General features: G+C 38.1%; 1 pseudogene; it reads right to left on the bottom strand.

Annotated features, from left to right (window-relative positions):
• Window positions 1–208: 208 nt before the first annotated feature.
• On the bottom strand, window positions 209–3,810 carry LOC101700673 (ubiquilin-1 pseudogene; annotated as a pseudogene).
• Window positions 3,811–12,073: the final 8,263 nt, after the last annotated feature.

Here is a 12,073-nt window from a genome sequence, read left to right as displayed (position 1 = left end):
CAGAGTTGCCCTTTCATTGATTCTCCCTCTGAAATGTGGTTAGCTCTCTTGATGTGCATGCTCAAAACTTTAATGACTTAGCCAGATTTTCTTCACTTAATGCCACCCAATGTTGCTTCAGTTCCAACTAGTGTGGTTACTCCTCAGGACCACCCACCAGTCTAGAGCCCTTTCCCTCTTCTCATTTATAACCAATGATCAATGTTCCTTTTTTTTGTAAAAGCTAGAGATTTATTGTTACTTTGTGATTAATAAATCATCAAATTGGTTATGACACTGTTCCACACCGCATACTGCCATTCATCAGTACAAAAGTCTTTAAACTGGCTGACGCGTAAGGCAGAAAGTGCAAAGCCACAGAACACACCCTCAGCAACATCCAGCCATGCCTCCTCCATGACCTCTGGAGCACATCTGCCTCCTAGGGAAAGTATCACAACAGTGTGTGGACTTGTGGGCAATCTGGCCTCTTGACCTTTATTAATAGCAAGCAACTTATAGAATTAATGGAATTCAACCTGTATTTTCCTTGATTTTATTGGTCTGAACTCATTTAGTTTACTTTAACATTGTAATTCCTGTAACTGTACACAAGAGAATACAATGACCTAAGAGAATACTGAACCAGAAGAGTCAGCCAAATATATTACTGACCCCAAAGTTATGTGTTAATTGGTCCTAAAGGAATGTACCACCCCAGGAGTTTGAGAGTTAGGCAAACAGAACTTCTTTGGGGAGGGAAGTAAAAGGCTATAGAACAGCCAAATGTACTCAGTGTTGTTAAAACAGATCTTTGTTTTTCACCCCGAATGACACTTCAATACTATACTAAATGCACAGAAATTCTAACAGAATCTTGACTGCCACTATTATTTAGTTTAGGCTGGACCAATCCAGGATCGAGTCCGTCTTGTCCCCCTCCCCCATTTCCCCGTCTCTGAAGCTCTGAAAAGCACAATATTTAACTATTTTTTAATAGAACTATCCAAATACTTCAGAAACATGTGGCTCACAAATCATTTTAAATTCATGTACTGACTGTGCATAAGAAAACTGATAAATCCAAAAGATAGTTCTGTTTTTTATATGGTGATTAAAAGTAACTGAAACATTAACAATTTCAGTGAAAACAACATTTCAATTGTGAATCATAATACCTCTTAAACTACATATGGGAGAAGCTGAAAGGTCCTAGGAAAAGGCACTTTAGGTTACAAGCTATGGAGCTCCTTCCATCTGAACAAGGACTAAGGTAATTTACCGTCCACCTGTGAATGCTGAGACAATGTTACATTATGCTGTCTGTACAATTACATGTCCCTAAACAGACAACCAGATCAGCTTCTCTATTGTATTTATCTGTCACTCTGCAGGGTGCTGTTATCAAAGACGCTGTAAGATTCCACACAGGTAAGAAACACTAAGGTTTAGGAGTATTTCCTTGCCTTACTTCATTGGTTACAGGTGCTCTGTGCACATAACCTATCACATAGCACATTTCTAAAAATGTGGTCCCAAATAAGCATGTTGTATTGTATACAAATAAAGCAAAAGTTATCCACAGTATAAATCTTACAGCATTTGTTGCAAAAATACATGCCAGAGTCACAATAAGCAATATTGTACCAAAAATTATAGAGCCCAAATGATTTACTTCTTTTTGATATTTTTATTCTACATAAATTACTACCATAGGCTAAGGTTTAAAAAGCAAACAAACTGGACAGATGTAGGACAAATCTATTCACCCAGCTATAAGAGGTGATGCTTTTAAAAAATTACAATGAACGCAGAAGTGTTTGATGCATGCAGTACCCTTAAATGAAAAGCACTGAGTTCCACTGTTTCAAAAAAGAAAAACACAGAAAAACCCACACATCTTACTGCACTCCACCTTAAAATGCATCGTATTGGGCTTGTTTACAACAGCACAGAATTCCAAGAGTCAACATAAAATAAAGCAAGTACTTTAAAGATTTAAGAGCCGTTATCAAAAATAAATTACATTTTTTCAAGATACAGAAATGCTGCTATGATGGCTGAGAGCCCAGTAACCTTTCAATGGCCACATTGATGTCACCTCCTGTTGCTATCAGTGCTTGCAAGTTTGCTTCTCGGTTCAAAAATCCCATTGCACTGAGCTGTTCCAGCTGTTGCTGAAATCTGATTTCTGGATTCTGTAGCTGAAGGTTTACTCCAGCAAGAGCCTGCAGCATTTGCTGAATGAACTGCTGGTGTCCAGGTTCAGTGGTGCCTGCTGTGGAGCTTGGGTTTTCACTAGGTGCAGCATTAGACCCATTGGTTCCTGAAGAGCCTCCAATATTTCCTAATGCCCCCAGACCCGGAGTAAATCCTGGGATAAGGACAGGGGCTTCTGTAGCTAAAGTCTGTAAACCCTGCCAGATCTGTAACAAGCCCTACATTGCTCTAGGGTTTAACACTGCTGACGGTGTATCAGGATTCTGCATTTGTTGGAGGAAAGTTGGGAGCTGTTGTCTCACTTGTTCTTGAAGCTGAGGATTTCCAGCAAAAGTGATTATCAGCATCATGTGTCCAGCAAGGTCGGGATTCTGGCTCAGGGACTGCATCATGCTTCTCATGTAGGGGGCAGACAACATGTTCTGCATAAGTTGTGGATTTTCAGTTATTTGTTCCAACAAGCTCTGCATTCCTGGTGTCTTGAAGCTACTAGCTCCTACTCCAGGCACCAAATTTGGCCCAGTAGTACTCTGCCAGCTGTACCACTGGTAGCACTACCAGCAGTGCCACTCGTAGTGTTGGTGGTGCCACTAGAGGCTGAAGAATTCTGGGAAATCTGTGGAGCCCATGGGTTGGGTAGTGGATCTCTATTTTCTGTCCGAGAAGGCTGACTACCTTCACCTGAAGATGTATTGGTCACTAAGGAAGCAAATGGATTACCACCAAACTGCTCTTGCGCAGCACTCAGCATTGGCTCCTGAATATCCGTGAATATGCGCCGTAAAGCACTGTATCCCCCTGGGATACTTTCTAGGTTGTTCAAGGCTCGGTTCTGGTTTCGTTATCATTTCCTGCATCATTTCTGGATTCCTGGCAAGTTCCAATGTTTGTCTCATTATATCTGGATTATTCAGCATATGACTGGTTTCTCTATATCAACTGCTGCATCTGTGGATTAGCCATAATTAACTGCCTCATCAGGTCAGGATTTGAGAGCATGCTCTGGACAAAGGGATTTTCCATGATCTGGACCATCATTTCAGGGTTGGACAAAAGTTGTCGCTGCATTTGGCTCTGCAGTTCAGAGAAGTTGATGGTATTCAACCCCAAGCTACTCAGACCTGCAAGCCCTCCAAGGCCACCTAATCCAAAGGGACTGTTAGTAGCAGAACCAGATGTAGAGTTACTATTTGGACCTAATGAAGTAGTAACATTGCCCCCAGTGCTATATGTCTGCTGAGCTGAATGATCTTGAGGTCTGTTTTGCGTTTTGATAACCAGGTGAACAGTGAGTCCCTCATGAATCCCATGCTGACTCAAAGTATCTCGATCTTTTAAAATTTTCCCAGAAAATATCAATACAAGTTGATTGGTATGTGATTTGAAGCGTTTAGAGATTTCTTCTTTGAACTGCTGGACCCAGCTGTTCTCCGGCACGGCGAACTCCTCCTTCTCCTTCCGGGTCTTCCTGGTGACTTTCATGATCTTGGGCTCCGCAGAGGCCGCGGCTGCAGGGGTGCCGGCACCTTCGGCCGTGGCAGCGCCGTTCTGCGAGCCCGGAGGGCCGCCGCCATCACCTCTCTCGGCCATGGCGGCGGCGGCGGTGACTCAGGCGAGCACAGGGAGCGGGAAGAAAGGAGAGCCCAGAGACCCCAGAGCAGGCCGCTGGGCAGCTCAGAATGCAGGACCCGCCGCCCCAAGGCAACAGGAGCGAGCTGCGGAGGGGCAGCGAGCCGGGAGTGGGCAGCAGGCGCAGAGGGCGGGGATCAGACGCTGCTCCCACGCAGTGACATCCGCAGCTCCCTCGGGCGCTTCCTCCTCTCGCCCCTCCCCCCATGAATGTTCTTATCATCCTTTTCAACTCTACTTTTAACAACAAGCTGTTATTTTCTCATTCCACTAAATATATGCTTTCCCTTTAACTATACTGTGAATTGTTTTCTTTACTGTTGAAAATGTAGATTTAAGGGCTGAGGTTTTAGCTCAGTGGTCCCCCCCCCACTCCCCCGCTTGTCAGGCTCAAGGTCGGGAGTTCAATCCCCAGTACCAAAACAAAAAACAAAAAACAAAAACAAAAACTGTAGATTTAAAATTTATTACCAGTTATTAGTTTGTCACTTTACTGATGAGGAAAATCTAGTTGGAAGATTGAAGTAAATTGAACAAGAGCAGACGAGTAGAATACCATCATTAACGCAGCAAACGCTAATGTGTCTGACTTTAAAGCTTGCTCTTTAAACCACAGCACTATCCTGAATTGCAGGTTGATAAATAAGATCAAAGTCCATGTCACGTTTTTGCTTTTTAAAATTGGCTTTTAATTTTTTATATTTTAAAAATTTTATTAGTACCTGTTTGCAGTACATCATTTTTATATTCCTTATGTGGAATATATACATATATATATATATATATATATATATATCTCACATCTTAATCCTTTCTTTCAACTCCTCTCCCTTCTCCTTTGCTCCTCCTCCCATCTTTTGCTCTTTTGTTTTTGTCTTTATTTATAATTTAGGTTTACTATATAAGAGAAACCATGAGAAATTTAGGTTTGTGTATCTGACATTTCATTTACCATTATGGTCTCAAAATGAATCCATTTTCCTACAAATGACTTAAGTTTACTGTTCTTTATAGCAGAGTAGTGAATTGTTTAGGCTTTCATACATGGTATTTGAATCTTGAATCTTTTCTTGAAACTCCAGAGTTACGAAGGAATTCTCCCAACTTTCCTTCTAGTACTTTTTATTATTTAAGTTTTTAATACTTTAATACTCAGATTTCCTACAGCTTTGCTGTAACATGTGCTATTAATTGGGAATTGATTACCAACCTTTGTAGTTAAATTTTGCACTTCCTTTTTTATGAGGCAGGATGAACATCTTTGGGGGTCATTGATATTTTTTTTCTGTCATTTGTATATTCATGGGGTTTGTTCATTTTCCTGTTGGATTACTGATCTTTTATTGAATTATAGGCTTTCTTTTGTGGGATTTGAATCTTGCATCATAGTTAGGAAGACTTTCCCTGAAACTCCAGAGTTAGGAAGGATTTCTCCCAACTTTTCTTCTAGTACTTTTTGTTATTTAATTTTTTATATTCAAACTACTGATTGATTTACAGTTTGTTTTGATATACAATATGAAGACCTGTTTTATTTTTTCACATGGCTAAACCAATTTGGGAAAATGTATTAATTGAATCACCTATTTTTATCATATTCTAAATTTCAATAGTGTCTATTTCTACTCATGAAATCTCTGGTCTACTTAATTGATCTGTATGTCTACTTATGTGCCAGTACTATGTGTTTTCAATTATTGAAGTTTTAAAACATTTTAATATCTTATAGGGCTTCCCTCTAATATTCTTCCTATTCAGTATTGCTGGTTAGTTTTGCCTATTTATTTTCCCATATGAACTTAAAATCAGCTTAGCTATTTAAAAATTAATCCTATTGATATTTTTATTGGCTAATTTCAAATTTATAAATTACTACATTGTACAGGATAGCAATAAATGTCAGAAAAATGGGCCACTGCATACAGTAATGGTTTGTTGGAATTACATTAGAGTGGATATGTTCGATAAATATGTTTATTCCTCATTGACACTACATATGGTTCAGTGTCCTGTGTATAGTTTCAATGAATACAGTGCGTTAATGAGCATTCCCAGTAATCCTTGCACATACACCAGTGGTCCATCACCTCAGAAGTTTTGTTTGACTTTCATTGAATAAGTTGTGCCTTTAGTGCTCCCTAGCAAAGGTAAGCAAAAATTTCAATTTATAAACTATCGGCAGTATGATATATATCATACATAGTATTTTTAAAACTTCTGTGTTTTCAGAAAAGCTAGAAATGGCTGAAGAACTACCACACACCAGAGGAGATGAAGAACCCATGACAATATGCAATAGGGAATTCTAGATTAGATCCTAAAACTCAAGTCCCAGTGAAATGTGAGGTTTAACTAGTAGTAATGTACTAATGTAAGTGTCTTAGCTTTGACAAATATACTACCATGATGTCAAATGATAACATTAGGAGAAACTGAAATGGGGCAAGGAGTATCCAACAGGTCTCTGTACTACTTCTGAATCTTTCTGTGAATCCCAAATTATTCCAAAATTAAAAGTTTATTTTTAAAAAAGCTATATTTCCGGAATTTAAGGTCATTTTCTATATAATTATGTGTTTCTCTCCCTCACTAGACTGTAAGCACTGTGAGAGCACGGCCCATTCAGCACTAACTCTGTATCCTATAGTGGTTGTGGGAAATCCTAAGATGCTGAAGAAAACCCAGGAAGACACTGAGAAGTTCTGCTGTCTTCCCAGGTTACAAGCTGTAGTCTTCCTTACTTTATATAACATGTAATTCCATGTAATAAACCAAATATGTTGCTAATAAACATTTTTTGTTATCACCTATCTTTCATTCAGGTAGACTTAAAGAAAATAATATTTGAGCTGGGCATCTAGCTCAGGGCTAGAGCACTTGGCTAACACGCATGAGGCCCTGGGTTTGATCCCCAGCACCACAAAAAAGGGAAACTGCCTGAAAAGACTGCTTTTCTCCATCTGGAGAAATTGAATGGTAAACTTGGAATCAGGAAGAAGAGTTGTAGTCCAGACTCTCACATCCTGGCTTTGTGACCTTGAGTAAATTATCTAATCTCTCTGAGTCTGTTTTTCCATCCCCTGAAGTATCAGCACTAAATAAGAAACTATATATAATATACTGTGGAGTCTAAGGTGCAAGGCTACTTTCTGTATTTCTTTGTGAATGTGTAACTGTTTCCCCTGCCAATCTTGCACTTTCTCCAGTGTTCCCTGTGTGAATGGCACAATTTTCTATCTACTTGTGAAAACTAGAACCTGATTCATCTTCCACTCCTTTTCTAATGCCTTTTTCCTAACTGTCAAAATTGTCAAGTCCTATACAATTTACTTCTAAATATTCATCTTGTCCATTTTCACATCTTCTCCTTTCCTTGAGTTTCCCTCCCTCCCTCTCTTCCTTCCTTCCTTCCTTCCTGCCTGCCTGCCTGCCTGCCTGCCTTCCTCCCTTCTTTTCTCTTTCAGAATTGGGGATTGAACCCAGAGCCTTGTGCACCTAGCCAAACACTATATCACTAACTTACCTACCCTTTCCTCTTGATCCCCAGATCACTGCCTCTTTCTCCCCAGAAGATACCAACAGCCTCTCAGCATGGGTACCTGCCTTCAGATTTGTTCCCCATGTTTCATACTGCTTCTAAAATGATCTTTTGATACAAATAAAGTTGTGTTACTCCCCATGGATTCTAGCTATCTTTTTTTTCTTGAATGATTTTTTACTAGTAGTACATGTTTACATTATGTGCATTTTACAATCATTTTGGACAATAGTTACATGTATTTAATACAAATTGTTTCCATTTTTTAAAAAAAATGCCCTTCCCCTTCTTGCCCCCCTCTCTTCCAATTTTCATTCTTATTGATATTATTAATCTTAGTTCATGTTTGTGGGATATAATGTTTACATTCATTGTGGTTATTAGATTCCTGTACATGGCATATCTTTTTTTTGCTTAAATTCTTTTATTGGTACATTTTAGGTATACAATACATTTACATGTATGCTTGGGTACTTGTACCTGTACATGATGTATCTCGGTTCTTATTTTTTCCCCATTCCCTGTGCTCCCTTCACCACCTCCACCCTTCCCTATTTAAAAAGACTTGGTTCCATATTTTCCTTTTCTCATAATTTTTCCTTTCCCTTCTTTCCTTTCCCATTCACCTCCCACTTCCCCTACACCCTTGGACTTTTTCTTCCTATTTCACATTATCACTTATTCATTTTAATCATTTTAATCCTTATTTACACTTTCAGTTCCTCACACCAGAAAAACTATTCGCTATTTACACATGTGTGTCCTATTTATTTCACTTAAGAGTATGGCCTCAATATGCATCCCTTTAGCTATAAGTGTCTGTAGTTTCTCATTCTTTATGGCTGAGTAGTACTGCATTTTGTAAAAAAAAACCACATCTCCTTTATCCAGTTTCCAGTTGATGGGCACTTGGGCTCTTTCCAAGCTTTTGCTATTGCAAACTGTGCCACTACAAACATGGGTGCACATATATCGCTGTGCTATGATTCTTTTAATTGTTTGGGGGAGATACCCAACAGGGGAATAGCTAGGTCAAATGGGACCTCTAGTCCTACTTCTTTGAGGTATCTCCATCCTGATTTCCACAGTGGTTGCACCAGTCTGCAATACCACCAACAATGAAGAAGGGTTCCTTTCCCCCCACACCCTTGCCAGCATTTGTTATTAGTTGATTTCTCGATAGCAGCCATTCTTTCTGGGGTGAGGTGGAATCTCAGGGTTGTTTTCATCTGCATTTCTCAAATGACCAGTGATGTTGAACATTTTTTCACATATTTATTTGCTGCTTTTACTTCTTTGTCTGAGAATTGTCTGTTCATTTCAGATGCCCATTTTTGAACTGGGTCTTTGAATTTGGGAGGTCTGATTTTTTTTCAATTCTTTATATATTCCAGATAGTAGTCCTTTGTCTGAGGTACAGCTCCTAAAAGTTTTTTCCCACATTGCATGTTGTCTGTTAGCTCTGTTGGTGGTTTCTCTTGCTGTGCAGAAGCTTTTTAATAAGATGAGATCCCAGTTGTTGATTCTTTGTGCTAGTTCCCTTGCTACTGAGGTTTTGTTCATAAAGTCTTTTCCTATGCCAATGTCTTCAAGAGTTCTACCTAACTTATCTTCCAAAAAATTCAGTGTTTCTGATTTAATATTTAGATCTTTAATCTACTTTGATCTTAGTTTAGTGCATGGTGATAGATATGGGTATAGTTTTAATCTTTGGCAGGTTGAAATCTAGTTTTTAACAACACCATTTATTAAATAGGCTATCTTTCCTCCAATGAGAGTGGTTGGCTCCTTTGTCAAAGATGAGGTGGCTGAGTATGTCTGGAGTTGTTTCTGCATCTTTTAATTGATTCCACTGATTCTCGGGTCTGTTTCTTTGCCAGTACCATGCTGTTTGTATCACAATAGCTTTGTAATACTGTTTCAAGTTGGGGATTGTGATGCCCCCTGCCATGTCTCTGTTGCCTAGAATTGCTTTTGCTATTCTAGGTCTCTTCTGATTCCAAATGAATTTTTGGATTATTTTATCTAGTGCTGTGAGATATATTGTTGGAATTTGAATCAGCATTGCATTAAATGTATAAAGCAGTGTTGGAAGTATGGCCATTTTCACTATATTGGTTCTTCCTACCCAGGAGCAAAGGATGTCTTTCCATTTTCTTATATCCACTTTGATCTCTTTTTTCAGCGTGTGTAGTTTTCAGTGTAGAGGTCTTTTGCTTCCTTTGTTAGATTGACTCCTAGATATTTCATTTTTTGGATGCTATTGTAAAAGGAATTGTTTCCCTAATTTCTCTCTCAGTGAGTCTTTTATTTGTGTACAAGAAAGCTATTGTTTGAGTGTTGACCTTGTATCCAGCTACACTACTGAATCTGTCGATTAAATCTAGAAATCTTTTCATGGAGATTTTTGGGTCTTCTATGTAGAATATCATATCAACAGCAAATAATGACAGTTTAACTTTTTCCTTTCCTATCTTTACTCCTTTTATTTCTTTCTCTTGCCTAATTGCTGTGGCTAATGTTTTCAGAACTATATTGAACAGGAGTGGTGACAGTGGGCATCCTTTTCTTGTTCCTGGTTTTAGTGTGAAAGTTTTCAGTTTTTGACCATTTAGTATGATGTTGCCTCTTGGATTTTCACAGATAGCCTTAATAAAGTCCTTCTATTCCAATTTTATTTAGGGTTTTTATCATGAATGGGTGTTGGATTTTGTCGAATGCATTTTCTGCATCTATTGAGATGATCATATGGTTTTTGTCCTTGACTCTGTTAATATAGTGTATTACAGTTATTGATGTACGTATTTTGAACCATCCTTGCATCCCTGGGATAAATCCAATTTGGTCAGAGTGTATGATCTTCTTGATGACCCTCTGTATTCTGTTTGCCAGTATCTTGTTGAGGATTTTTGCATTTATGTTCATTAGGGAGATTGGCCTGTAATCAAAGTAAAACTTGCTTCCAGGAATGAATTCAGAAGTCTTGATTTCCTTTGAATTTCCTTGATGGGTTTAAAGAGTGATGGCAATAGTTCTTTTTTAAATGTCTTGTAGATTTCAGCAGTGAAGCCCCAGGCCCTGGGCTTTTTTTGTTGGTAAATTTTTTACTACACTTTGAATTTTACTCATTGTAATTGGGGTGTTTAGAATTTCTATATCTTCTTCATTTAACTTTGGCAATTCATATGTATCTAGGAATCTGTCCATTTCTTCTGTGGTTTCCATTTTCTTAGAGTACAGGTTCTTGAAGTAGGTATTGATGATCTTGTGGATTTTTGCTGGATATGTTGTGACTTCACATTTTTTGTTCTTGGTTGCAGGAATTTGATCCTTTTCTTTCCTTTTTTTGGTAAGATTAACTAATGGTTTATCAATTTTATTTATTCCTTTGAAACACGAACTGATTGATTCATTGATTTTTGTATTGTTCTCTTAGCCTCCATTGCATTGATTTCTGCTTTGATCCTTATAATTTCCTTTCTTGTATGAGCTTTGTTTTTGTTTGAGGTTCTGCATTAGGTTGTTTATTTGAGTTCTCTCTGTTTTCCTAATATGGGCATTCACTGCTATGAATCTCCCTCATAGAACTGCTTTCATTGTGTTCAATAGATTCCTGTATGTTGTACTGGCATTATCATTTACCTGTAGAAACTGTCTAATTTCTTCTTTAATTTTCTCTGTGACCCATTGGTTGTTCAGGAGGGTGATATTCAATTTCCATGTGTTTGTGGGTGTTTTGCAGTTTCTTATATTATTGATATCCAATTTTGCTGCACTGTCATCTGATAATACACAGGGTGTAACTTCAGTTCTTTTACATTTACTTAAACGTGCCCTATGAGCTAGCATGTGGTCTATTTTAGGGAATGACCTGTGTGCAGCCGAAAAAAATGTATATACTGATTTTGTGGGATGGAACACTCTATAAACATCTATTAAGTCCAATTATTCAATAGCTTGGTTCAGTTCTAGAATTTCGTTGTTGATTTTCTTTTCTAGGTGATCTGTCTATTTGTGATAATGGGGTATTGAGGTCCCCCACTACAATTTTATTAGTGCTTATTTGGCTTTTCATGTCCGTTAATATTTGTTGTGTATTGTTGGGGGCATTCTTATTTGGTGCATATATATTTATGATTTTCATCTCTTCCTCTTGTATTGTTCCCTTCCCAAGGATGCAGTGACAATCTTTGTCTCTTAATTAGTTTTGGTTTGAAATATATTTTGTCTGCAATAAGATTGCAACCCCTGCTTTTTTCCAGGTTCCTAGTGCATGGAGAACTGTTTTCCATCCTTTTACTTTAAGTCCATGATTATCTTTTTGAGTTAGGTGTATTTCTTGTATACAGCACATTGTTGGATTTTGCTTCTTAATCCATTCTGCCAGTGTATTTCTTTTGATTGGTGAATTGAGGCCATTAACATTGATGGTTATAATTGATAGATACTGACTCATCCTTCCCATGGTTTCTTACTGTTGTTGGCTCTTTTATTTTTTGTTTTTGCCCCTTTCCCTTTAGTTTCTTGCCTTGCCTGGTGGGTTTGCTCTGTTGGGCCTCATGGAGTTGTGACCTTCATTGTCTTTTTCTAGGATATTGTTTAGAATCATTTGTAGTGCTTGTTTGGTGTTTATGAAATTTCTCAGATGTTCTTTGTCGTGGAAGTATCTAATTTCACCACTGATTTTGAATGATAATTTTCTAGAAT

This window comes from Heterocephalus glaber, unplaced genomic scaffold, assembly GCF_053883595.1.
Source record: "Heterocephalus glaber isolate CG9 unplaced genomic scaffold, H.glaber_assembly_v1.0 deba00001145, whole genome shotgun sequence".
Classification (NCBI taxonomy): Eukaryota; Metazoa; Chordata; class Mammalia; order Rodentia; family Bathyergidae; genus Heterocephalus; species Heterocephalus glaber.
Note: the sequence above shows the minus strand (reverse complement) of the source record. Positions and strands in the feature narration are given on the sequence as shown.